Source organism: Sapajus apella, unplaced genomic scaffold (assembly GCF_009761245.1).
Source record: "Sapajus apella isolate SASKATOON/1434 unplaced genomic scaffold, GSC_monkey_1.0 scaffold50, whole genome shotgun sequence".
NCBI lineage: Eukaryota > Metazoa > Chordata > Mammalia > Primates > Cebidae > Sapajus > Sapajus apella.
In genome coordinates, this window is record NW_022436990.1 from 13726019 (window position 1) to 13753373 (window position 27355).

Genomic DNA, 27355 nt, shown 5'->3' on the forward strand with positions numbered 1-27355 from the left:
ATTGTCCACCAGGATTACAAAGTTTGTTTATAATGCCAAAGAGCACATGAGGGAGCTGTAGCTATCTCCAACGTTTCTTCTTTCGGGAACTTTAAACACGTGGATGAAAAAAATGCTCTATGTTCAAGTTCTGCCTGGAAATGCTAGGGAGTGTTTTAGGCCTAGGACATGATAGATCTAGATATTAGAAGAAAATACATATATATTTTTTTCACAGCCATATTTTACAGATTGGTTAAGACTACTCAATAAGAGATTATATTGTATCATAAAAGTGATATGGGTGTCACAAAAATAATTAGATAATAGATGCAAATCTGATTATAGATAATTCCTAAGATTTTTAAAGATTATACCAATGCTGATCTCTCATAAACACAATTATACATTTTTCCTCAGCATATTATCTCTTGAAATATTTTGGCATAAATTCTACCTTGACATAAGTTATCTCTCTATTTCACATATATACTATTTTTCAGCAGCTTCTACAAAATACTCTAATTTTTCTAGTACGTCTCAATCCTTAACAGTAAAAAAAATTCATTTCTTTAGTTCAAGATCGAAAGACTTTTTATAAAGCTCATCTTGAATTCTGAGAAACTTGCATCTTCATTCCCTTTTTGGTTTGAAAATGAGTGACTAAAAGTATGAATAATAAGCCATATATTTTCTTGAGACAGTGAGCATTTTAGATGATTCATTTTATGCTAGAACGTCTATAGTACTTTATTATTGTAGCTAGTAAATTATACTATTATTTATTTGAGTTCCTTCTATGTGTTAGCTATTATCAACATTTTAAATGAACGCTCAGCTTTTATTTTCACAGTAACCCTGGGGCAGCACTCTTTTCAACCCCATTTTATGAAGGAGGAACCTAAGCCATGCGCTTGGAGGTGGTGGGATGATTACTTGACCCTAGATCTGTTTGACATTACTGTCTCTAAACTACAATACCAGATGGCCTCTCAACCGATATCTATTTTTTTTAAAAAATCTGACTTATTGCCTGTAGCAATGCATAGTAACAATAGCTGCAAGATTTCTGAGTCATTCAGAAAGATTTTTTCACTTTGGTTATATCAGAGATGAGATTAGAGTTTATAAATTTTTTTGTTTTTTAAATTGTGAGCAGCTCTATAGGTATTAGGTGGACAATACCTAAACAAATTGAATTGCAATTCATAACTGACATATTCTAATTGAAATAAATAGTTCAATAAAAATGTATATGACTAAAACTTATATGAAAATATTACTTTTGTGGTTACTTCTTTAGTTATTTGATTTGAATGATGGTTAAAATAAAAATAAACTTCTTTGTTGAATTGTATGGCTTTTAGCTAATTTTAGTTAAATGGAGATACAAGAAAAGACATCATTTCTGCCGGTTGGTTATTAATTTAAAGATCTTGCAATAAGTTATGTGTATTTATACTCTAAGAGTTACTATGCATAGGTACCTCAGGAAACAGTGGCATATCCAAAGCTGTTGCTTAGTTTTGACCACCTATCCTACCTCTTGTGTGACAAAGTTTATGCCATCAGAGGAAAAACCTCTAAAACTATGTTGTACCCATCTTTACTTACTTATTTCCCTCCTGTCTCCGTTGATAAAATATCCTTTCCTCTGTACAAGGAGATTCCTCTGTCTGCATATTTGATCCTATCCCTCCTATCCCTTCTGAAACTCCCCTCAATGACTCTTTGGCATCATAAATTTCTCCTCACCATTGCCATCTATTTTCTATCACATGGACAAGAGTAAATACCTTGCTTTCTCCTTTCCTTTACCACCTAGGTGTTCAAACTGTCTACCCTTTCTTTCCTTAACTCCTAAATTGGATTTGCTCCACAACTCTTTCAATTGATTTTCTTTCTTCACCAACCCAAAGTTTGTAATCTTTGTAAGCAGATTCATCAGATTGCCAAATTTAGTGGAACATTTTTAATCCTCATCTGTTTTACTCCTCTAAGGCTTTCAGCACTAGTGATTACTGTCTTCTTATTCTGCATGTTATGACCTAGGCTTTCCCAGTTTTTCTCATTATCTGTCACTTATGAAATATTTTTTTTCAGAAACTACCTCCTAAAGGCCAGCTTTAGTGTTTCATCTTCTCCTTTATTATTTGAAATGGTTTTTCTGGGTAATCTAATTGGATGACATGGCGTTAATGACCACTTAAATCCTAAAGTCTCCCAGGTATCTTTTAATTTTGGCCTGCACAACTCTTCAGTATGCACAACTCTTTCAAACCCACTGCTAACTAAACCAGTACCAGGTTACACCCATTATCTTTCCATGTCTATGCTCTTATCTCTTCCACATAAGTCAGTAATTATTTTAATATCCGCCTTTCTTCATTCCACATCCCGATGAGTGGCCATGTCCTACATTACTATCTTATAAATATCTTCAAACTATGTTGTTTTATAGCAATTCTGATTACTACTGAGTAGTTTTTTTCACTTTTGTTGTTGTTGTTGTTATGGAGTCTCGCTCTGTCCCACAGGCTGGAGTGCAGTAGTGAGATCTTGGCTCACTGAAACCTTCACCCCTTGAGTTCAAGCAATTCTCCTGCCTCAGCCTCACAAATAGCTGGGATTACATGCATGCACCACCATGCCTGGCTAATTTTTGTATTTTTAGTAGAAACGGAGTTTCACCATGTTAACCAGGCTGGTCTCAAACTCCTGACCTCAAGTGATCCGCCTACCTTGAATTTCCAAAGTGCTGGGCTAACAGGCATGAGCCACGGTGCCCAGCCACTATTGAGTAGTTTTTGACTCTCACTAGAAACTTTGCTTTGTAATTGTTTTACTCACCATCATCATCATCCTTTGAAAGCCATTATTTATGTTGCAGCCAACATAATGTATCCTAAACTAGGTCACTTCTCTCTTACAATTGTTTCAATAATCCCCCTAATCTCAAGAAAATAAAAAGCAAATTCTTTTGTGATTACTCGAGGAAACCGCTGGAAAATGCAGAACTTTAGACTCTATCTTGTGAGAAAAAAAAATATGGGTAGCCCTTAAACATAGTGATGGTCTAGACTGCTTGAGACATGAGAGGAATGCAATGGTGGGACCACAGAATGCCTCTGTCAAGGGAAAAAGCACAGAAACCTGAAGAGTAAAATAAAATGACCAAGAACGAGGGAGTAGTGACTAGTGTCCCCCTAAACACCCAAACTGAATGGGGAGAGAAAGCCTTCCTCCCTGGAAGACCATATTCACATACAAAGTAAGCAATTTTAAAAAATGAGAACACATGGACACAGGGAGGGGAGAATACACAATGGGCTCTGTTGGGGGTTGCCAAGGGAGGGACAGCGGGGAGGAGGTGGGAAGGTCAGGGAAGGATAACATGGGAAGAAATACCAGATGTAGGTGATGGGGGGATGGAGGCAGAAAACCACATTGCCATGTGTGTACCTATGCAACAATCCTGCAAGATCTGTACATGTACCCCAGAATCTAAAGTACAGTAAAAAATAAAAAGAAAAAGAAAAGAAAAGAAAAACAAACAAACAAAAATAGCTGCCTATGTTAAAGTGTATCTTAAGATTGTTTTCTTACAAATTCCATAAAGAGAATAACCAAAACCTCACTGTGACCTTTTAGAATAGATATCCCTGAAATTGAGGGTGAAATTGACACTTAACAATGTGGACTAGTGCAGCATGTGGTCCAGGAAAAAGATGCATGAGTGTTAAAAATTGCACTAGCCATCAGAAGTCATTTATTTGACAACCTATTCAGTTCATAAGGAAAATACAAAGAAATAATGAGATAATAAATAAGTAAAAGGCCCTGAATAGCTGTGATATATGTTTCAAGACAATGCAGTAAGGTCATGGCATATAACTAATCAGAGCCTCTCAAAGACTATTTTAACTTATTATATTCATAATAATTCTACATCTTTTTTCACAGCTCATAGCATAATAACAGTAGATCACTAGAGAGAAAAACTCTGAGGCAGGTTGCAGCAAGAAGCGACATTAGAGAACAAAGGCTAGGATAGAAAACTAATTAGACATAGGAACTCAAGCATTATAAACTGAGGATGTTAGTGTAGAGGCAAATAACATCAGTAATAGCCCTGAGGGCCTTGTGTTTGCAAGTAGAGTTTCAAAAATGGGTGACAGAAAAAAACAATGGATTAGACTTAGAAAGTTCTCTGTGCTAGGCCTGAATCCATCACTTACTGGTTGTGACGTCTTGACATAATGTCTCAGTTCTCAATTTTTCCATCTATGCAGTGGTAAAAATGATTTGTCTGAATGCTTAATACATTTAATTTTTGGTATTACAGATGTAACATAATACCGAAAACCTTTGTAAATAAGTATAAAAAGGTGGTATTTGATTTCACTACCAAAATTACTCTTAATCATCTAGCACATTTGAAATTAAGTATATTATTTAATGAAGTCTGTAGTCCTTTTTCCCATCAATATTTTCTCCGTAGGTCATCTCATTAAGTCCCATGAATTTAAATATTAACTATTTGTAATCAACTCAAAAATCGGTCTTTATTATCCTGTCTTTCTAACCATCATGACCAAATACCTACTTAATCTTCACTTGGAGATACTCTCAAATGTAATTAGCCTAAAACAAAACTTTCAATTGCACCTTTAACCCAGTGCTTCCTCTTGGCTTTCCCATTCACTTAGTATCAATATAATGCTTTGTTGTTCAAACTAATAATCCAGAAGTCATCCTTGATTTCTCTCTTAAGCACATACCCTATATTCAATCTGCCAGCAAGACTTGTTAGATCTGCAAAAGTTATTTTGGGTCCATCAGCTTCTGTCCATTTCCATTGCTACTACCCTAGCTCAAGTCAGCATCATTTTTCACAAACACTACTGTAATAGCCTCCAAAATGCTTGCTCAGTCCCTCAATCCTTTCTGATTTAGCAGCTTGAGTGATCTTTTAAAAACATCAATTAGATCATGTCACACTTCTGCCTAACCCCAAGTTTTCTATCACACTTAGATAAATTCCATTTTTTTGACTCTGGCTCAGAAGGCACTATGCACCCTGGCATTTCCTACTTCCCCAGACTCATTTCCTATCACCTCACCCCAATTAGGTGCCACTTGCACTGGCTTTCCTTCTCTTTTTCAAAAGCAATGTGACTCAGGATTATTCTGGTTGGCCAGCCTGAGTGACATATCCACCTCTGTGGAGGGAAGATGAGGCCAAGCAATTAACAGAGCCACCCAAATCAAATGGAATGGGAGAAACAAGAGACAATTATTAAAGAAGGAACATAAGCCCCATAGTTAAAAAAACCAGATGTCTATTACAGAACTAATCTGCTGGATTTTTCATCATTAATACAAGTTTTACCATCAAATACTACTACAATGTTCCAGTAAAATGGACCAATAAAAACCTACCTGGTTAAAATTACATTTTGATTCAAAATCAATAGACACAGACACAGACAATATAAGCTTCTAATTAGGTATGTAAGTGGGCTAATTCAGTCCTGTGGAATTAGAGTACTTAGTTATGTCAAAGGACCATCTAATTATTGTTGACCAGTAAAACATGTCTACTTTCTTTTGGATTAATCTTTGTGAAAAGTTGCCAGGATCACAGCCCTGTAGTTCTGAAACACAAAAAGAAGTGTCAGAGTTGTTTATAGCACTTGAGCTTTCAAAATCCTTTTAATGGCTATTTCAAGGGACTTAGCTACTTGTTCTTTGACTTTTATTATTTGATTATTAATCTTTTTATGATTCATATGCATTGCCTGAAGAATTAGATATCCCTAAATGTCACCAACAAGATTATTTCCTTTAAATGAAAATTGCCATGAATCTTTCTTTTCATAGAAAGCTACATTCATGTCTTGAATTTCAAACATTTGAAATTCAAGTAAGTAATAAGTAGGAAAAGCTACTAATGAAAAGTGTTATTTTTTAAATGATAAATTCAAAGATCAAAATAAAATGATTATTCATTGTACTTTACAAATAGCCCATCTTTGTACCAAAAAAAAAAAAAAAAAAAACCTTTCATCTTCACAACTAAATTGACTAAAAGGCATGGTTTCCTAGCAACATTCATTGTGTTTATGACCTTTCCTCCAATCTGAGCACACAGATGTGATTCTGAAGCTAATAAATATACATCATCCAACCTAGACTATTCCACTTTCCCTAGAGCAGGTTCAGAGAAATAGCCAACCACAGATGAGAGGTAGGAAAATAAACATATATTCAAAACTGTTTTGAACATTTTCATATGAATGAGTTTATTTAACTGAGGTTAATATATCAAAGTGTAATCGAATACTATTTTATTGTGGCACTCAGACATGGAATTAGAATGCAACAATTTTGGAACAATTTATGATATAATGAAGCAGTTTTCCTGATATTAGAAACAATTATATCTATACTCCGTTCACAAATCTATGCATCTATAATTTAGAATTATAAATAATTTGCAGTCTTCTGATAATTTATATGTTTGTACATCATTGGAATTTGGAAAAATTTTGATAAAAAAATACATTACATATTTTTTAAGCATTATTCCAGGAAAGTTGTACCAAAATAAGACCCACAGCTTTAAAGATGTAAAACTTCTAAGTAATACTTCTTATTCATATTATATTTGGTATCTGTGTTATCTTACTACCCATAGATTCCATAGAAAACCAGGGATATTAAGGATGTGTAGAAAAAGTACCCACATCTTTGTGACTTTGGTATATGTCAATTTCTATGAAATAAACACTCTACAGCAGAAACAAGTCAAGAAGCACTGTATAATCTTTTGAAGAGAAATGGCCTTCACTGTTGGCTAATTCACCATGAGAGCACGAGTTAAATGACATCAAGCCATTGGTGCATTTTCTTTGGCATTATCTAATGAATCCCTCCAAATTTATATGTTTTGTATATCACCACCACAGATGCAGGGTTTAGTGAGTTTTGCTTATGCAAAATGAAAATAATTACAGGGAAGCTTTTAAGCCAGATGTTGAAAATTGCTAGAGACGTGTTTGGGTCAGCATGTTTGACAGAGTTTACACAAGTGGCTACTCTAACTGGCAATTGACTGCCTAGTGGACAATTAGTAATATATCTTCCTTGTTTTCTAAGTATATATTTATTTCATTTTAAATAATTGTTTCTGAGGTTAAGATGGCAAAGAGTGATAAATACTGTACCTTAAATCTCTTAATAGGTATGATATGTAGAGTTTTGCCAAAACAGTAACTGTTTAAAAAAGAAACACTTTATTTATTCTGACATCCATATAAGATTTGTTTTGTTTACAAGTCAAAAGGATGATTTTTCTAACTGCCAAATCTTTGATCTCAATGTAAGAGTTAAAATTCCAGCTGTGTTCTTTGTGACTCTCATTTTCATTGTCAACAGTAATGAAAAGTCTATGCGCAGGACACAGCTGAGGCTTGTTTTCTTTCTTTCTTTTCTTTCTTTTTTTTTTTTAAATTGTTATGATCAACTTAGAGTCAGCTCAACTTCTCTTTGATGATAAAGTCCTTAGTTAATAGGTGACTAAATTATTCTTAGGCTTATTAGTAGTTATGGTTATCAAAGTCATGCTAGAATTGAAGGTTATAATTTAAGGAACATACTTAGTTAATGAACTTTTCTGGGTTATTTTACTAGTCACTTACAAATTAATTTCATAATGACGTTTGTCATTATTAATGATCTGAATAATCTCTTTTATTCCTTTCAGGCCCCAAACATCCTGTGGGATTTCACCCATCAAAATTGGAAAGGGTAGTTGACTTTTATTCAGAAAACCAAAGAGGAAAGAGTACTTGGCTGCCTGATTCTTCAGTGCTATGTTATCGTATTCAGCTGCCTTACACAGTGTTTTTCCTTTCCCTCATTTTAGTGAGCTCACTTCACTCCAGCCATGGCCATCCATCACCTCCTCTAAAAGGAGGAAGTTCAAGCTCAGTAGGGCTCCCATGTGGAACTAAAAAAGCCTTAATTTGAGACTAACTTATGTTCTTTACCTGGATCTCAGACTTACTTGTAAATCTGAAGAATTGAACAACATAGTTTCCTAAATTCCTTCTAGTTCAAAAATATCACCACCCTTAGAGCAAAATAAAATTTCATTATCTTAATGATGAACAGTTTACCATCTCAATAAACTTTAGGTGATTTCTTTTTAAGCTTAATTCCTTTTCTCCTCTTACCTATGCATGCAAAGGCCTTCACACTCTAGCTCTGGCCTCTCCAGTTTAACCAATTCTCATGAAAACATCACCTCCTGTGGTCTATGCTTCTGATCTACATCACTTCTAACTCCTCCTAGAACATGCCAGAGAAACTATTCTATATGGAAACAGCAGACGTTTTGGAAGAAAAACAGAACAAAAATAAACAATAAAAAATCTAGCACTGTGGTTCAAGCCTGTAATCCCAGCACTTTGGGAGACCCAGGCAGGCGGATCATGAGGTCAGGAGCTCCACACCAGCGTGGCCAATGTGATGATACCCTGTCTCTACTAAAAATACAAAAATTGGTCTGGCATGGTGGCGTGCACCTGTGGTCCCAGGCATTCGAAAGGTTGAGGCAGAAAAATTGCTTGAACCTGTGAGGCAGAGGTTGCATTGAGCCAAGAACATGCCACTGCACTCAGACCTGGGTGACAGAGTAAGACTCTGTCTCAAAAAACAAACAAACAAAAAAAAGTGAATGACTTAATTTCTCTGAGCCTCTGATTCTGCATCTGTAAAATAGAAATATTGGCAGTTGTGCAGACTAAATAAATGAGAGTACATTTATAACATGCATATAACATATCTAACACCAAATAATAGCTATTATTATTTGTACGTGTGGTAACTATCATTTTTATTAACTATTCTATACTTTATTACTTCTTTTCTCCCAAAATTTTCAGTTAGAAAAAAAATTTATTCTTTAAGATTTATTTCAAACGTCGTCTGTTCAGAGACATTTCTTGACTTCTCCCAGCTTACTTTGTGTAATCTCTACATTAACATATTTTTTAATTACCTGATGTTGCATTTTTTATAGAGTTTCAATTTTATCTGTTTATCTTTCTCACAACTAGACCTTAGAGTTTCTGATACTATATTAGAGGTACCTTAACATTTTTACACCCTGCTTAGCTCAGTGCCTTGCATGTAAAAGAGTCTCACTAACTGCAAATGTTTGATTGAAAAAAGTTCTTAATAAACAAAGCAAGAAATGTGTTTTTTATACTGTACTCCTTAACATTCCTCCATCTGGAGCAACTTACCTTCCACAGGGAGCCCCACATCTACCCTAAAATATAGAATTAATCTTTTCCTGTGTCAAGGAAGGTAAAGGAATATTACTTCATCAAATTTGCATCAAGTAGTCCAGTTTCCTATTGGTTCCCTGTAACAATGTTTATCAGCTCTAGGTTCCTTTATTCCTGTGACCTAGTCCTTATCTTCAACTTCAATTCCAATGGTAAAGTGCCTGCACTGTTTTAGCTAAGGTGTAGCCTAAGATCTTGTATTGATAGCCTGCGTTACACTGTAATGCTTCTATTTCTAGAGATCTGTTTAATTGTCTTTATTCTAACTTACAATGGAATCCCAGCAACCCTAGAATTCCAGTCCAGTATCTAGGTCCTATCTGCCTCTAGATATTTTTGTACACTACTTATGCCTGAATTTCTGCCCTATACTCTTTTTGTCTGACAGAATCTTACTGTAAATGTGGCTGTTCAACTGTACTGCCACATGTATCTCCAGACTCTTTACCAGCTCCTAGAATTCAGTTTGTTTCCAATAATCTATTTTATCTCAGTGAATATGTTTGGTTTCCAGTCAAGAGTTCCTGGACTGATTGTTTCCCTGGTTCTTCTACTATCTTTCCTAGATCAGTCAATTCTGCTTTTTGAAATGTCTTTCTTAGGCATATCCACACATCCTATCTTTCTTCATTCCCTTCTTTCTTTCAATCTAAGGCCACTTAGGTCAGGAAAAGTTCTTTTTCTTTTATTTTGCCTTTCAGATATGAGTCAAAAGAGATGATAATAACGGCTGCTAAATACCTATTGCAACATTGAAAGTGAAATTAAACATACGGATGAATCATTTCACTTACTACTTAAATGATTGTGGAAGTGCCAAGAAGTCCCTTCTCAAATCTCCAGAGGTAGTTTATCTTCATAGTTAAAATTATCAGTTGAGCCCACTTTTTATTAAAGATTAGAAGAAGGCTTTATCTAAATTCCAATTACATTTCTGTTTTATCTCAAACTCTTGATCTATCTAAAATGAATAGTTGTATCATTTTATAAGAGAGATTGTCAGTCTTCTAATCTCTAGATGTGAGCTGAGATCTCCTCATTAGTAACTCTTAAAAAGTTTATGCAAACAGGTTTTGACTTCTATTAGGAAAGGAGAAGCCACTGACAATTATTTTTTCCTTGTAATCTTTCTTTCATTCACTCCTGGATGAAGACCAAACTGCAACCAATGTGGCCAGAAAGTTATTAAGCAAATGAAGATACACATAGTTAAAAAGAAGATGCAGAAATGAAGAGTACAATATAAGTGATGAGGTCAAATTGCTTGGGTAGGGAGAATAAAGACATTCTGTGTAGGAAAATCTAGCGAAATATATGAGAGATGAGATACTGCTTTGGAGTGTAAAGACAGTAGTTACCATTCACATAACCTATTCGAAAGGGGCAAAAGGGGAACAATGGACTGTTTTGGTTTGGAGTATTTAACCATCTTTTCAGGAACTCCTGCTTAATAAATGTTCCAACACTTGGGAACTAGATTTAAATCCATCATGTACTTGGGCCATATGTATTTTACTCATTACCGTATATTAAGCTCAGCGCCATATAGAGACAGTTTTTGAATCTCTTCAAATGATAATGTGAATGATATGAATTTGTTAGAGAATGTTATTTGGTTTCTGCAAGATCAGACCATTAAATGCCTTTTGCAAAAATATTTAGTGAAAAATATTTCACCTCATTAAGAAAAATTAAAGAGTTTAAGTGTACAACAAACTCAAAATAGATATATTGATCCTAGCCTCCAAAAACCAATTTTGTGTTTGTTATTTAACTAAGTCATGTTATGGGCCCATGGAGAGTAGGAGTGAGGTATTCCACCATTTACTTGAACATACATGGGCATGTGTTTTTTATGGTAGAACTATTTATATTTCTTTGGATATATTCCTAATAATGGGATTACTAGGTTGAATGGTAATTGTTTTAAATTTTTCAGAAACTTTGATTTTGATTTCTCAAAAATTTAAAACAGTCTTACACATCGACCGAACTAATTTACATTCCCACCAGCAGTATGTAAGTGTTCCCTTTACTCTGCAACTTCCCCAGCATATGTTATTTTTTTATTTTTAAATAATTGCCATTCTGACTGCTATGTGATGGCATGTCATTGCAGTTTTGATTTGCATTTCTCTGATTAGTGATATTGAGCATTTTTTCATATGTGTATTGGGTTGTGCATTATGTCTTCTTTTGAAAGGGTCTGTTTGTGTCCTTTACCTCATGTTTTAATGGGGCTGTTTGGCTTTTGCTGTAAATTTAAGTTCCTTATAGATTATGGATATTAGATATTTGTCAGATGCATAGTTTGCAAATGTTTTCTTCCATTCTGTAGGTGGTCTTTTACTCTGTTGATAGTTTATTTTATTGTGCAGAAGTTCTTTAGTTGAATTAGGTCCCATTTGTCAATTTTTGTTTTTGTGATTATTTTTATGGGTCCAAACTGTAGATACCCTCGTTCTGGTAAGTTCCAGATGTTCATTTCCAAGTGTCTGTAGAACATCTCCATTTGGATACCTCTAACATCTCTCATTATATATGGTGAGAATTCAGTTTATTACTTTCCATCCCACACATTTTCTACGCTCTTTTATTCCTCATTTATCTTAATGGAATCACCTTACCCAAGATATTAAAGCTCAGAATATAGTATGATCCATCAGTTATGAAATATCTTCTATGGCTATTTTTACCTGTTCTTCGACAATAAGAACATTGTCTATTATATTAGGCTCTTACTTCCTCACATTAACACTATTGCATTTTCCTATCAGCATGCCCCTGGTTCAGCTCATCTTCCGTCTTGCTGTGATATTAAACTTCCTAAAGCACAGCTCTAATCAATTCACTGTACTGTTCAAAGACCTTTAAAATCTCTCCAGTGTTGGTAACATTTGAGATTGAGCTTGGAAGATAATGCTCCCCTAGAAAAGGTAAGGGCATTCCAGGCATAAATGTCAGTAGAACTTTAAAAGAACAGGGTGTGTCTAGGTACTAGTATATAGCCTGAAGTTCCTAGAGGGTAGATGAGAGAGAGAGAAAGAGAGATGTTTTTAACTTCATACCCATGTGTCCAATCTATCTGAAATGCCACCTTCTCCAAAACATTTCTCTGGTGCTAGAACCAAAAATTGTTCCTTTTCTCAAGTACAACCTGGACCCCTGCACACCCTGCATTGTATTAAATGTATTTGTTTACATGTTTTATGTTCATTATGGTACAATAATATGTCTGTAAGGAGAGTGTATGGCAGATTCATTTTGTTCATCCCCCAAAGCACATTTTTAAATGAAAAGCTAAAAGATGCAGTCATTGCAAATAATGTAATGAACAATAGCCATTCTTGTAGGAAAGAAAATAATAAATAAGAGTCTGCCCTAAGATAGAGCTAATACTTTTAAAAATTCCAAAATATTTTAAGTAAAGTTACCAATAATTATGTAAAAATTACACAGAAGGAAACTTTACAAAATCATATATTTCAGTAATAAAAACATTAGAAACTTTTCAGGTTTCCACTGGTCATCTATCACATGATTGCTGAATGAACCCTAAAATAATTAAATTCAGATAAGAAAAATAAAACAGTTTTGAATACTGAATTCAATCTAATCTAATAATGATTATCATTATGTACAAAGTATGAAATTTTATCCTTTTGCATTACTTGTCATTTCATTTTTGCATTTTGGTTTGCTCAATGTAATAAGTTGGTTTCAGTGTTTGGATTGCTTTATAATAGAATGTTCTTGCTGTGTTAAAATAGTCCTCTCATTATGCTATAGAGTAATTCAGTGTGAGGGATCTTGACTGGGAATATAAAGGTGTAACATATCCTGCACATATGATCAATCTTTGGTTTGCTCAAACTGGACTATCCATAGTGTAGGAAATGGTGCTTCAACATTCATCAACACTGCAGTATACATTCTGCTGAAAGCACATGTTCTGCTTTATTTTATTTTTTTTCTGGTTGATTCAATCTCTCTGCCTAATTTTACTTTACATTCAGTCTGCATCACATTAGGAATATAATATAATGATTTAACCACGTGTTCTTTCTTGACAGAAAGTAGCTCTGATTTTGAGTGCTACTCGGCTTTATATAGTCAGTTTAACAATTGAAGTCTGCCAAGAACAGCTAAAGAAATCGAGATGGGAAACCTAGATAGCATACATATCCTGCTGCCTTCTCAAGTGACCTAACATGTATGAAAATCTTGTACAAATTTTAAATAACCATCCAAATATATTCCACAAAGTAAGCATAAACTTTCTCCTGAATCAAGCTGAAACAATGGTGTAGTGGAACAAGCACTTGACTAACAATGGTAAGATCTAGGTTTGTGGGCATTTCCTGGGAAAGTTATGTACCCTGGGAAATGCCTTCACCATCTAAAATCATTGTGATACTCAGCATCTCTTTTTAATTTTGGGTAGCTTCCTTTACTACTTTTTTTGATACAATATTCTGACTTCCCTTGAGGAATTCCTCCTACCTTGAGTCCATGGGTTTAGGTAGAACTGACTACACTTCCTATGCACAATTGATGGGCTTGGGACTCAGACTGGTCATCTAATCTTAGTGACCTTTTAGCCCAGAAATACAGCTGGCGTTACTGGAAAAACGATATATGTTTGGAGTTGACAGAAGTTATGTTTGCTCTTTGTGGGAGACGCCTACCTTAGAACAAAGCAAACAGAGCAGATAAGGCATGATAAGTAAGCTGACTGAGAACCCTGAGGTTGCCATCTGATGCACAGCTGTAAATGGGGAAGAGAAGCTCTGCACTTTCTAGTAGGTAAATCAATAAATTATGTTTTATGTTTAACATGCTTCGTATGCCTTTTTTGCTTTCCTCAAATGTTAAATAAGAATAATAGGGCACTCTAGTGCATAACAGTACAGCATTTTGAAGTAGTTATTAAAAAGTAAATGAAATAAAGAAAAAATAAAAATAAGCAAAATAGTGTTATAGCATTTAGTATAAAACCTGGCACATTCTTACAGACATAAATAAATACACATTTAATGTTTAGTAAACTTTAAAGCATCAGTTAAATAAAAACTAATATCAAAAGTAATTTGATCTTCCAGGGTAACTTTATTATTATCCATACACTGGGATATAATTGCTTTCAAAGTTTAGTTAAAAGGAGCAGTTTTCTTTCATTGTAATAATGGTAAATTAGGCACTACCTCTTGAATTAGATGACCTCCTTAAAAGGGTGGACAACTACCTTCAGGGTGGATTATTATGAAGCTAGACATTTCTATAAGTTACAAATTTTTATTAAATCATTGAGAAAATGTTAATTATGTTCACCATTTTCCCTATCTAAAAAGCTAAAAAGGCAGCAGTAAGTCTTCCCTTCTTCTACATGTTTTTTTAAAAACTACCTTTTAATCTCTCCTTATTATACAACCTGGACTCTGGAAGTACTGGAGTGCACAATAAATTTTTGTTTGATTAATTTCAAATCACTTTATAATCCAATAAAATTTGGCTCCTACTTTCACCACTATGGTGAATTTGTTGCCAATTGCCCAGTGACCTCCTATTTACAAAATTAAGTGAACAGTTTTAATCTTCATTGCAAGCTTCACATGACACTGCTTAAATTTCTTGATGTCTCGTGCTCCCTTGCTGCGTTTGAGGAGTCAGACAGCCATATTGGGGAATCCAGTGGAGCTAGGAACTGTGACATTATGAAACCAAAGCCATAAAGAAAGCTTAAAGCAAATGTGTCTATGTATAAAAATTAAGTATGCAGTAAAGGTGAAGCCACAAATCAACAGGGGTCATAGATTGTTGAGTATATAATATTTAATGCATGAAAAAAATATAAACAGACCCTTTATCAACATCACATACAAAGGTCAACTTGGATATATTAAAACCTATATGTGTTACAATACATTGATGAAAGAAATAAAAAGGCATCTAAATAAATGCATAGATGTTCCATGTTTAGGGATGGATGATTCAAAATTGTTAAGATGCTATAGTTTTTCCAAACTCAATCTACAGAATCAATACATTTTAATCAAAATCTCAGCAAGATAGTTTGTAGATTTGACAAACTCATTCTAAAGTGTATATGGGAAATACCTAGAATAACCAACACAATAATGAAGAAAAAGAGTTGGAGGATTCACATCACCCAATTTCAAGATTTACTATAAAGCTACAGAAATCCAGAAATCCACGATCTAGTGGACAAATAGGCACAAAGATCAATAAAACAGAATAGGGAACCAAAAAATAGACCCACGCAAATGTAGTCAACTAATATTTAGCAAAGATTCAAAGGCATTCAGTGGATAAAAAATGATCTTTCCAACAAATTGTCCTGAACAATTGGATATGCAAAAAATGATCCTAGAAAGGGACTTACAAATTTTTACAAAAATTAAATTACAATACACATAGACTTAAATGTAAAACACAAAAGTACAAAACTTCCAGAAGAAAATTTAAAATTATGTATATATAAGTATGTTATAATATATATTTAGATATTACACTTATATGCATTTTATTTATATATTTATATACATTATATATAATATATATTATAATATAATATATATTATACATATTAAATATATAATAATATAATACATATTATATGTATTTATGTGTGTGTTTGTGTCTATATATACATATATATATTTAAAAATAAAAAACCTTTTTGTTGATGATGAGCTTTTAGATGAAACACCAAAAACATAATCCATGAAAGAAAAAAATATATGTTGAACTTTAGTAAATTAAAAACTCCTGCTTTCTGAAGAGCACTGTCAAAAAAAATGAAAAGATAAGCCATGAACTGGGAAAAAATATTTGCCAAACATGTATCTGATAGAGGATATTTATCCAAAACATACAAATATTTCTTGAAACTCAAGAATAATAACTCAATTTAAAAAAGTGTAAAATATTTGAACAAATATTTTACAAGAAGATATATAGATGGAAAATAAGGATATAAAAATATCTTCAACATAATTTGGCATTAGGGAAGTGAATATTAAAACAAAATGTAACTACGCAGACATTAGAGTGGCTAAAATCCAAATAAGACTGACAATAGCAATTGCTAGCAAAGACGCTAGGTAACGCAAATTCATTTATTGATGATGGGTGTACAAACTGGTACCTTGGAAGACATTTTAGTGGTTTGTTACAAAACAAAACACTGTTTTACCATACGATCAAGCAATTGTTGAATTTGCTTTGAAAAAGCTGTCTACACAAAAAACAGTTCACTTTATAAACAATTATCAAAAACTGGAACCAAAGCCTTCAGTAGATAGTTAAAATAACTGTGACACATTCACACAATGGAAAGCTACTCAGCAATAAAAAGGAATGAGCTATCAAACCATACACAGGTATGCATAAATCTTAAGTGTTCACTGAAAAGTAAAAGAAGACAGTCTGTAAAGGCTCTTTTCTGCATGATCCTATTTAGTTGGCATTCAGAAAAAACAAAAAAATAGAGATGACAAACTGGTCAGTCGTTGTCCAAAGTTTGGGAATGGGAATAATGGAGAAGACTGAATATGTAAAACTCAGGAGTTTTTTGTTTTTTTTTTCCCCCATTTATTTATTTTATTGCATTTTAGGTTTTGGGGTACATATGAAGAACATGCAAAATTGTTGCATAGGTACACACGTGGCAGTGTGATTTGCTGCCTTCCTCCCCATCACCTACATCTGGCATTTCTCCCCTTGCTATCTCTCCCCAGCTCCCCACCCCCCACTGTCCCTCCCCTATTTCCCCCCAACTGACCCCAGTGTGTAGTGCTCCCCTCCCTGTGTCCGTGTGTTCTCATTGTTCAACACCCGCCTATGGGAAAATGTGGCACATATACACCATGGAATATTATGCAGCCATCAAAAACGATGAGTTTGGGTCCTTTGTAGGGACATGGATGAACCTGGAAGCCATCATTCTCAGGAGTTTTTTTATAGCAATGAAATTATTCTGCATGGTACTGTAATGGGAAATACGTGACACTACACATTTGTCAAGATCCAAGGAATTTTGCAACATGGAATGAAATGAACCTTAATGTATGCAATTTAAAAACCAGGAGGTCAGGATAGAAGGCAAAAGACAATAAAATACTGTAACCGTATTTTAAAAATATAAAACTATCTCACTAAAGGGAGTGAAAGGTGCTGACCCAAATAACTTCAGAAATGAATGGAATCTTTAACAGTAAAGGAAAAAGTAAGTGTAAGTAAGCACTATACTGCAGTTCTTGTAAAGCTACAGATGAACAATTCTGAAACCACACACACACACACATACACACACACACACACACACACTTATATCAGAATTAAACAGTTAAGTAATGGATGGTGGATGGTGAAGTGAGGTTTTTCCCTATTGGTATGTGAAGCTACAGATAACAATGGAAAGGATGCTAGAATGATGCGTATCATAATGAATTAGAGTTGGAGAAATCAACATGAACTCATGTTAAGTTTAATACAGATACAGATGGTTACATATATAAATATTTATATATATCAATCCATGTATATGCACCAATATATAAATGTATATATATATATATATACACACACACACACACATCTATACATAAATATCTCTATCCATCCATCTATTTCCTTGCTCTGGCAGCTGAGAGGGCCTAGAGGTAACAACATCCTGGTAGTAATGAGTATATGCAATGCCAGGGTCTTATTTTCCAGTACTATAAAAGGGGCCATGCTCTTTAGGGAAATGATAGATTCTAAGACTCGGGCAGAAAATATATATAATAATGAGCCTGGTGCATCTTATAGTATCAGAGTAAGTACGTGCTCAGAAAGTTCATATTTGGGATATGTCAAAGGGACTTACAAGCAAACTGGAAGAGTTCTCTAAGTCCAAAGCTTTTTTTTATTTATTTTGAGCATCAAAATAAATAACGTAGTATTGGATGATAACCCAAAGCATAAAAATAAATATCTATGTGTCCATCGTGATATACATAAATGATAAAAGAAATCAGTAAGTGGGAGAAATAGATATATCTTTGTAGTTGAATTTCAAATAATTTTTATAGAGACTTCACCCTCAAGGAGATTTAATGTAACTTCCCACTTATGTTGTGGGATGCACACAGTGACCTTTTCCCAAAGAGTACCTATAATATGGAGAAAAGAGGGAAAAACAGTAGCCATGCAGTGGAGAAACATGAGCAATACTACACTAGCCAGGTGACTAAGGTCAGTATCAACAATGATAAATAATGTTGATAGTGTGTACCCTTGATGGGATGTGGTGAAAATAGCACTTTACCTCTGTGGTCCTCTTCCCCAAAAGACACAGCCCTAGCGTAATCATGAGAAAAACACAAGACAAATCTCAATAGAGATATTTTACAAAATATCTAACCAGCATTTACCAAAACTGTCATCATCGAAAAAAAAGAATGTCTGAAAAACTGCCTCAGCCCACAGCAGTCTAAGGACACATAATGCCTAAATGCAATGTATTCTGGATGGGATTCTGGAAGAGAGATAAGATTAGCAAAAATTAAGGAAATCTGAAAAAATATTGTGATCTTTAGTTAATAATAATGTATCGATTTTGTTAATGATGTCATATCATACAAATAAAAGATATTAATAGAAGGGAAAATTGAGTGTAGACAAGCAGTCCCCAACATTTTCGGCACCAGGGACAGGTTTCATGGAAAACAATTTTTCCAAGGATGGGTTCTGGGGCGGTAGTGGGGGTGGTAGAGTGGGAGGTGGTGGTGGATGGTTTTGGGATGAAATTATTCCACCTCAGATCTTCAGGCATTAGATTATCGTAAAGAGCATGCACAGCCCACAGTACAGTTGCATGCACAGCCCACAGTACGGTTCCTGTTTGTATGAGAATCTAATGCCACTGCTGATCTGATGAGAGGGGTAGAGCTCAAGTGGTAATGCTGGTTGGCCTGCACACTCCTTGCCTCCTGCTGTGTCACCCCGGGGGTTTCTAACAGACCATGGACAGCTACAGGTTCTCTGTTAGGGGGTTGGGGACCCCTGATATGGGAATTCTTTGTATTATCTTCACAATTTTTCTATAAATTTAAAACCATTCTAAAAATTTTAAAAGTTTATTAAAGATCTGTGTTTGAAGGGCAAAATTATGTGTTTGCTGTGTGCCTACATATATTTGAGACCCAAGGTCAGAAAATAACTTAAAAAAAAAAAACCTTCTAAAGCACAAACATAGGGGGAAAATGAGATTCATTTTATTAAACGAATATTTAGTTTTTCTGTCAATGAAGGCAATTTTGGTCAAAGTTAGACACAGAAGTCAAAACAACAGAAGGTATTTTGTAAGGCATGACATTGACAAAGGACTAATATATAATAATAAGGATTTCTTACAAATCAATCAGAAAGAGATGGCAGCTATAACAGAAGAGCAGGCAAAGACCATGACCAGCAATTTACAAAAAAAAAAAAAAAAAAAAAACTCAAAGTCCAATGCCCACATAAACAAAAATCATCAATAATCAAATAAACACAAATTTAAATTATAATGTTAACATTTCCCAAAGATAAGACTCACAAACAAACTGCAAAGCTGGATGATAGGAACATTGGTGCTCATGAAACTAGGGTACAATCTCTGTGGAGATTGCTGATATATTTTAGTCAAATATAGAAGATGAATATCCTATAATTCTGAATTTTTGCTTCATAGATTGTATCCCAAAGAAATCACTCACATGCCCACACATGCTTAGACAAATAGTTATGTTTTTCTTCATGAAGGTGTTAGAGTAGCACCACTGCATGGTGGAAAGTTGGAGGTAACTTGAGTCTGCATAATAGGAGAGTGACATCATTGGGAGAATTAAAATGTGTTGGAAGAATGTGGGTCCAATAATGTGGACAGCTTAAAAGCAGGGTGCTTGATGAAAAAAAACAAACAAACAGAACAAACAAACTATTTATATATATATATATATATATATATATATATATATATATATATTCACAACTCTGTGTTCTTTACTTGATTTAAAAATACCTGCTGAGGAATACTCATTTAGCATGAACATATACAAACTAAACACACCAATAAAAACAAAAGATGTTTCCTGTATGCATTAATAATGATAAGGTACCATTAATTGAGAAACATAATAGCTCAAAATAGTGAAACTTAATAAGCAACAATGACAAATGAGTAGAAGCCATTAATTTAGAGGGAAAAACCAGTCTATACTAGGTTATGTAAAGCATAAACTGAGTATATGGCTAATGTAGTCTTATTTTAAAATTTCAATAGAAATTTTAAGGGTATGAGTTAAACAATACTATCTGGACTTTTGAAATATTCTTATTGATGGTTCTTCTCAATATGAAATATGCTAATTAGCTTTGATTAGGGAGATAAAAGGTAGCATATATTTCATCCCTGTTTTTGTAGGTTATATACAGAAACAAAAAAGTCATGGGTTTATGAAGGGAATGCAAGTTGCAGATAAATGAAAAAAAAAAAAAAGAAAAGATTAAGACAAAGGGATTTAAAGGATGTAGATGTCCAACAGCCTAATTATACAGTGACCTAACCAAGCAGAGGATTTGATGTGAGTAGAAAAGCCACTAATATGATGAGCAACCCTCACAAAGACAAAGACACTGGAAATTAATTAGGTGAATACTTTCTTCTGGTGTTTTCCTAACAACATTTTTCAAAAATATCATCAGGCTTCCAATTTTAAGGTTGATTTGTCATTGTAAGTCATCTTTTTTGTAATTATTGTTGTTTTGTAAATGACCACTTGCATAGACAAATTGTTATTTACGTTAGACCAGTAACCAAGAAGTTTGATGTGATTTAATTTGTTAGTTACTTTTTCAGTAGATGATTGCTAAATAACAAAACTTTTTTTTTTTTTTTTTTTTTTTTTTTTGAGACAGAGTCTTGCTGTGTCACCGTGCTGGAGGGCAGTGGCAAGATATTGGCTCACGGCAACCTCTGCTTCTGGGTTCAAGTGATTCTCCTGCCTCAGCCTCTCAAATAGCTGGGACTACGTGTGTGAGCCACCACGCCCAGCTAATTTTTGTATATTTGGTAGAGACAGGATTTCACCATGTTGGCCAGGATGGTCTCCATCTTTTGACCTCATGATCTGCCTGCCTCAGCCTCTCAAAGTGCTGGGATTACAGGCATGAGCCACTGCACCTGGCTACAAAACTACTTGTAATAATTACCTCAGTTCTGCTTGCTACTCTTTTCCCAACAAAATAAGTATAACTTACTCTCTATCCAGCTAGGGATCAAGATATACAAGACCTTTGATCATTTATCCAGAATCTATAGGTCAGAAGTTCAAAATGGCTAGGCTAATTTCTCTGATCCTGGTTTCACAAGGACAAAAATAAGGTCTTCGCTGGTTGGCTCTTATCAAAAGGGTCTAAAAGGAATCAGCTTCCATGTTCATTCAAATTGTTGGCTGACTCAGTTCTTTGCATCTGTAGAAATGAGGTACTCATTTTCTTGCTTACCTTCAGCTGGGGGTCAGTTGTAGCTTCTAAAAGGCATCTGCATGGCTTATTCCTGCCCCCCTTTCATTTTCAAAGCTATCAACAGTGGGTCAATTCCTTCTCATGCTTCAAATCATTCTAACTTCTGCTTCTGTCTCCTCTCTTGGCTGCATCTTTCTTACTCCAGCTGGAGAAATTTCCCTGCTTTTAATGGTTCAGACAATTAGATTTGGCCCACCTGGATAACCCAGGACAATTTCTTTATTTTCAGAAACGTAATGTGATTATCCCTGCAAAGCACCTAAATACATGCCTGATTGAATTTGGGGCATACAATTTTTGAAGGACATCTTAAGAATACTGTCCATCCCAAATCCCTACCTTAAATACTAAAATCCAGTTAACTGAATGACCTACAGTGATATGAACATGTTTCCTCAAGTTTCTGAGTTGTCAAACCTTCTGGTCCAAGACCCTATCTTTGCTTGACTCATCTTTAGATGTTCTGCTAAAATAAGGACTTCGGGGAGCCTCTTCTGACCATACCATTAGGTGATGATCCTATGCACAACCAGAGAATTTTGTTCTTATCTAGATTATAGCACGTGACTCATTATATTGAACTTATCTACTTAATTAGAACATGGTGGAAATTCAATAAATGGTTGTCAAATGAATAAAAGAGCCTATCTACATGAATTTCTGCCAGAAATGCAGAGCATTTAAAGGATAAATTGAATATTTAAAAATTTCTATGCACCTTAAAGAGTATTTCAGTACTTTTACCTGTTAACAAGTATCATAACTTTTATTTACTTTCATTTAAAACTATTGTTAATATGCATTTTATCCCCACATGTGAAACCTGAAGAATGTAAAACTACTTTGAATCTATCTAGGACCCAAAATTTAGGCCATTAGAATTGAACAAATTAAGCTTTCACACCTTCTATTGAAAACTACAGATCTTGTCTTTATTTTTCTGGGTACCCTTTAACCCTAAAGGTGATTTAATTGAAACAAGACTCTTCTCTATCTCCTTCACTTTGGTGCAAACTGAAACTGCAACTGAAAGGCAATATTGTTTTAGTAGTATATTCCAACTCTGCTGATAGTTTTGTTTGTATTTTAAAACTTTAATAGTGGAACAGGTTGAAGCATGCATTTCTGCAGAAGACTTGTACTCAAAGGACCAATCTTAAAAATTCTTCTGAATACTTATTATAAATAATTTTAATATGTAGAAATAATTAAAAATTAATAAAAATGTTTTCCCTTTGATGTTTTTCTTTTTTTCCCCTTGTTATTTCTTTTCCTTCCCTTCCTAAAAAATTAAGTCCAAAAGCTATTAGGTAGAACTAAGGGGTGAAAAGTTGGGGGTTGACCAGTATAGGGCATCTAGATGAAGTAGGATAAGGGAGTGACCCTGTAGGGTGCAAATTACAGTGAAATGTCAGAGCCCAATCAGGGTAGGGATAGTGTCCATACAACACAGTGGCCTAGCACAAAGTGTTGGTGCCATCTATGCTACTATAAATACACAAATCGGGTTTAAAATAATTGCAGTGAAACAAGTCATACAGAAGCAACTCACAAGTTTAGTAACCTGAGACAGTGAGAAAATTGTTTCATTTGCCTTGTAATTGAGAAAAAACTGTAGATGTATCTAAGCCTTGGTTCCTCCCAGAACAAAGTGCCTCGATTGTTTTCTAACTACATGGTGACTGCTTGCCCAAGGGAACACTTAGCCCAAAGCAGGTCTGAAAGAACTGCCTACATTGGCATTACCCTGAAGAGGACTCTAAGTATCATTTGACTTATTTTACATGAAAAAAAAAATGCCAGCTGTTTCACCAAGGCATTCAAAATTTCTGTTCTTCAAGGATTAGTGTGTCATGTGATTATTCCAAAATGATATTATGCCATAAAAGAGAAAAAATGGAGACAGTGTGTTTATTTAGATAATTCAACAATACATAATTCATATGTCTTCAGATCTACCTAATCTCCTAAAATTTTCTGACCACATCTCAGAATTTAAAGAAAGTATTTATGACAATATCTCAGAATCGCCAAAAAGACCTGTAATGTCCTTTTCTGAGTTTTACCTAGAAAACAAGGATTACTCTTGAAGAATTAAAAACATATGCTTCTCAGAATAGCTAAGCAGCATTAATGACATAGAAGACTCTCAACAAGTGGCTGTTACATTAATTGAAATAAACAGAACTGAAGCTTTTAAAAACATTTTGTTATGGAAATGCAATTATTCAGCTTAAAAGAGGAAAGAATCATCTCGTGTAGCTTATAAAATGGACACTAGTGTTATTTGTATCTCAAACTTAATCTTGGGAAAGCATACCCAGTTGAAGAAACTTACTATTCTTCTGCTATATTGTATCATATAATAAAGTTTCCAAAGGCGAAAACTGGCTTCTTCTCTTATTTATTTGTTAATATTATTAGATTGACACTGACATGAATGATACAAAATCCTACTGTATAAACCAGAGCTTTTGCCTCATTTGAAAGCCAGATTGGCTTGGTAAAATAACAACATGCACATAATAAACAGTTTATGCATCTGAAGAAAATAAAAACTTAGATATTTTAATATCTCAGTTGAATTGGTAAACGTGGCAGTTTTTACTGTACATAATCAGTCAATAGGAACAATAGCAGATTCTGGAATTGAATTCTACAGAGTGGTATGACAATTACTGTTATATATCTCAGCAATCTTCTAATAAATAATATGAGTCCTGTTTGCATTTATCAGAGTGAACCTTAAGCAAATACCCATGTGAGAAAGAAAGCTTGCATATTTATAAGAGTAAATTTACATATAACTACACATAAAATATTCTGTTCCTTTGTAAAATACTTCTTTATAATTTCCATTAAAATCATCATGTAATTATACTAGAGATACAAACCTAACAAAAATTATGCCAAGCATTATTAGAGGGAGTGCTTTTCAGTTGCAAGGGCATCTGTTCTGTGAGAATTTTCTGGTTTCAATTTCTGTTACATTAAAAAAAAATGAGATAAATAAGGACTTTGTCCCTTACAAAGGACTACGTTCAAAAGGTCATCCACAAAAATTATTTTTAAACTGGAATAAAAATTATCATAATAAATTATTATTATTGTTATTTTTATTATTTTTTGAGACAGAGTCTCACTCTGTCACCCAGGCTGGAGTGCAATGGTGAGATCTTAGCTCACTGCAACCTACTCCTCCCAGGTTCAAACGATTCTCCTGCCTCAGCCTCCTGAGTAGCTAGGATTATAGGCATGCGATGCCGCGCCTGGCTAATTTTGTATTTTTAGTAGAGATGGGGTTTCTCCATGTTAGTCAGGCTGGTCTCAAACCCCTGATCTCAGGTGCTCCGACCGCCTTGGCCTCCCAAAATGCTGGGATTACGACTTAAGCCACTGTGCCCGGCCTGTAATAAATTACTAACATGTATATTATAAACAATAGCACTTAAAGAAAGATGGAGTTTCTATTTCAGCCTTGAAGTATAAAAAACTGTTATTAGAAATACATAGCATCATTGGTTCAACATATACTATTCATTTAGCAAGACTTCTTACTGTGCTTCGGGACCTGTGCTAGGCCTGGGAGATATGGAGATGAATGCCTGATTGCTGTAGAACCTATCCCATGCAAATTGCATGGACAAAACCCAAAGTAAATAAATATTTGTTTCACAGTATGGGGTACTGAGCCCAGTGCCTTAGTCAAGAAAAGACTGAGTCTTGAAGGATTAATCAGAAATGTCTAAAAATTAATAAAGAAGTATATTCTAAGCAGAGGGAAATATGTGTTAGAAAGTAGCTACAGAGAATAGAATATTATCAGAAAAATGTATCAGTTGAAGATGTTGGGAATATAGGCTCCACAAAAAAATTATATGAGAGAAGCAGATATAGATGCCATTCTAAGGAGATTGATGTTTGTTTTGAAGGGTCTGGGACAGTATTAATGTGTTTTAATTGGGTGAGTGTTATATTTATATTTATAGTTTGTAAAATTACTCTGCAGAGCTGTGTTTCTCAGAATGTGGTCACTGGATCATCAGCATCAGCATCACCTAGAAACTTGTTGGAAGAGCAAATTCTCAGGTGTCACAGACCTACTGTATTATTCAGGACTGTCCAGAGAGACAGAACCAATAGAATATATGTATATACAACAGGGAGTTTATTAGGGAGAATTGGCTGAAACAATTACAAGGTGAAGTCCCATGATAGGCTGTCTGCAAGCTGGGGAAGAGAGAAGCTGGTAGTGGCACAGTCTGAGTCTGAAAGCCTCAAAACCGTGGAAGCAGACAGTGTAGCCTTCTGTCTGTGACCAAGGGCCCCAAGAGCTACCAGGAGGCTGCTGGTGCAAGTCCCAGCGTCCAAAGACAAAAGAACCTGGAGTGTGATGTCCAAGGGTGGGAGAAGAGGAAGGAAGGATCCAGCATGGGAAGCGGCGGGGCGCAGGGGGGAGGAAGCCAGAAGTCTCAGCAAGCAAAGTTGTCCCACCTTCTTCTGCCTGCTTTGTTCTATCTGCACTAGCAGTTGATTGGACAGTGCCCACCCACATTGAGGGTGGGTCTCTCTCTCTCAGTCCATCAACTTGAATGTCAAGCTCCTCTGGCAGTACCCTCAGAGATGGACCCAGAAGCAATATTTTACCAACCATTTAGGCATCCTTCAATCCAATCAAATTGACACCTAATATTAATAATCACACTCACCTTTGACAGAGCAATCCGTGTTTTAGCAATCCTTCAAGTGATTCTCGTGCACTCTCTAGTCTGAAAACCGCTAATGTAGAGAATGGAATTGTGAGGGCTGTTTCAGCAGGAATATTTTCAGTTACCAGAAATTAAAAATCTGATCAATGATAGGGGTTTGTTTGCATTTCACAAGCAGCATTCCCAAGAACGGCAGTACAGGGATGGAATGGTGGCCAGACAAAACCACTGACAACATAGTCTCCTTCTATTAACACCTTCCTACTTCATTGTTATCAGGAGGGGTTGTTCTCAGTGTTATACAATGGGTTCCAATTCTGGGATCTATGACTGCCATGTTCACAGAAAAGGAAGCTGGGAAAGAGTTTTGTCCTGTGGCTTTGTTTTTATTTTATGACAATGAAACAAAAGTGGAAGGCTCTTAATGCACTTCTGCTCACATCCGACTGATAAGAACCCTACCTCATGCCTCTCTAGCTACAAAAATGAAAGTTTAGTAAAAGGAAAATGGCTATTCAGCTGGTAAACTCTCCTATAAAAAGTTCTCAATTACACACCTTTTTCCAAGCTAAATACCTCTATGAAATATATGTGTTTTAAGTTGTCTTTTGTAATAAGAGGGAAGCAAAACTTGAATAGTAAAGCCCTATTCTCCTTGCCAGATCCTTAGTAATCTTAACTGTTAACCACCTAATAACGCCAGGATTCTCCTATCAGATTCCTATGAAGAGATAT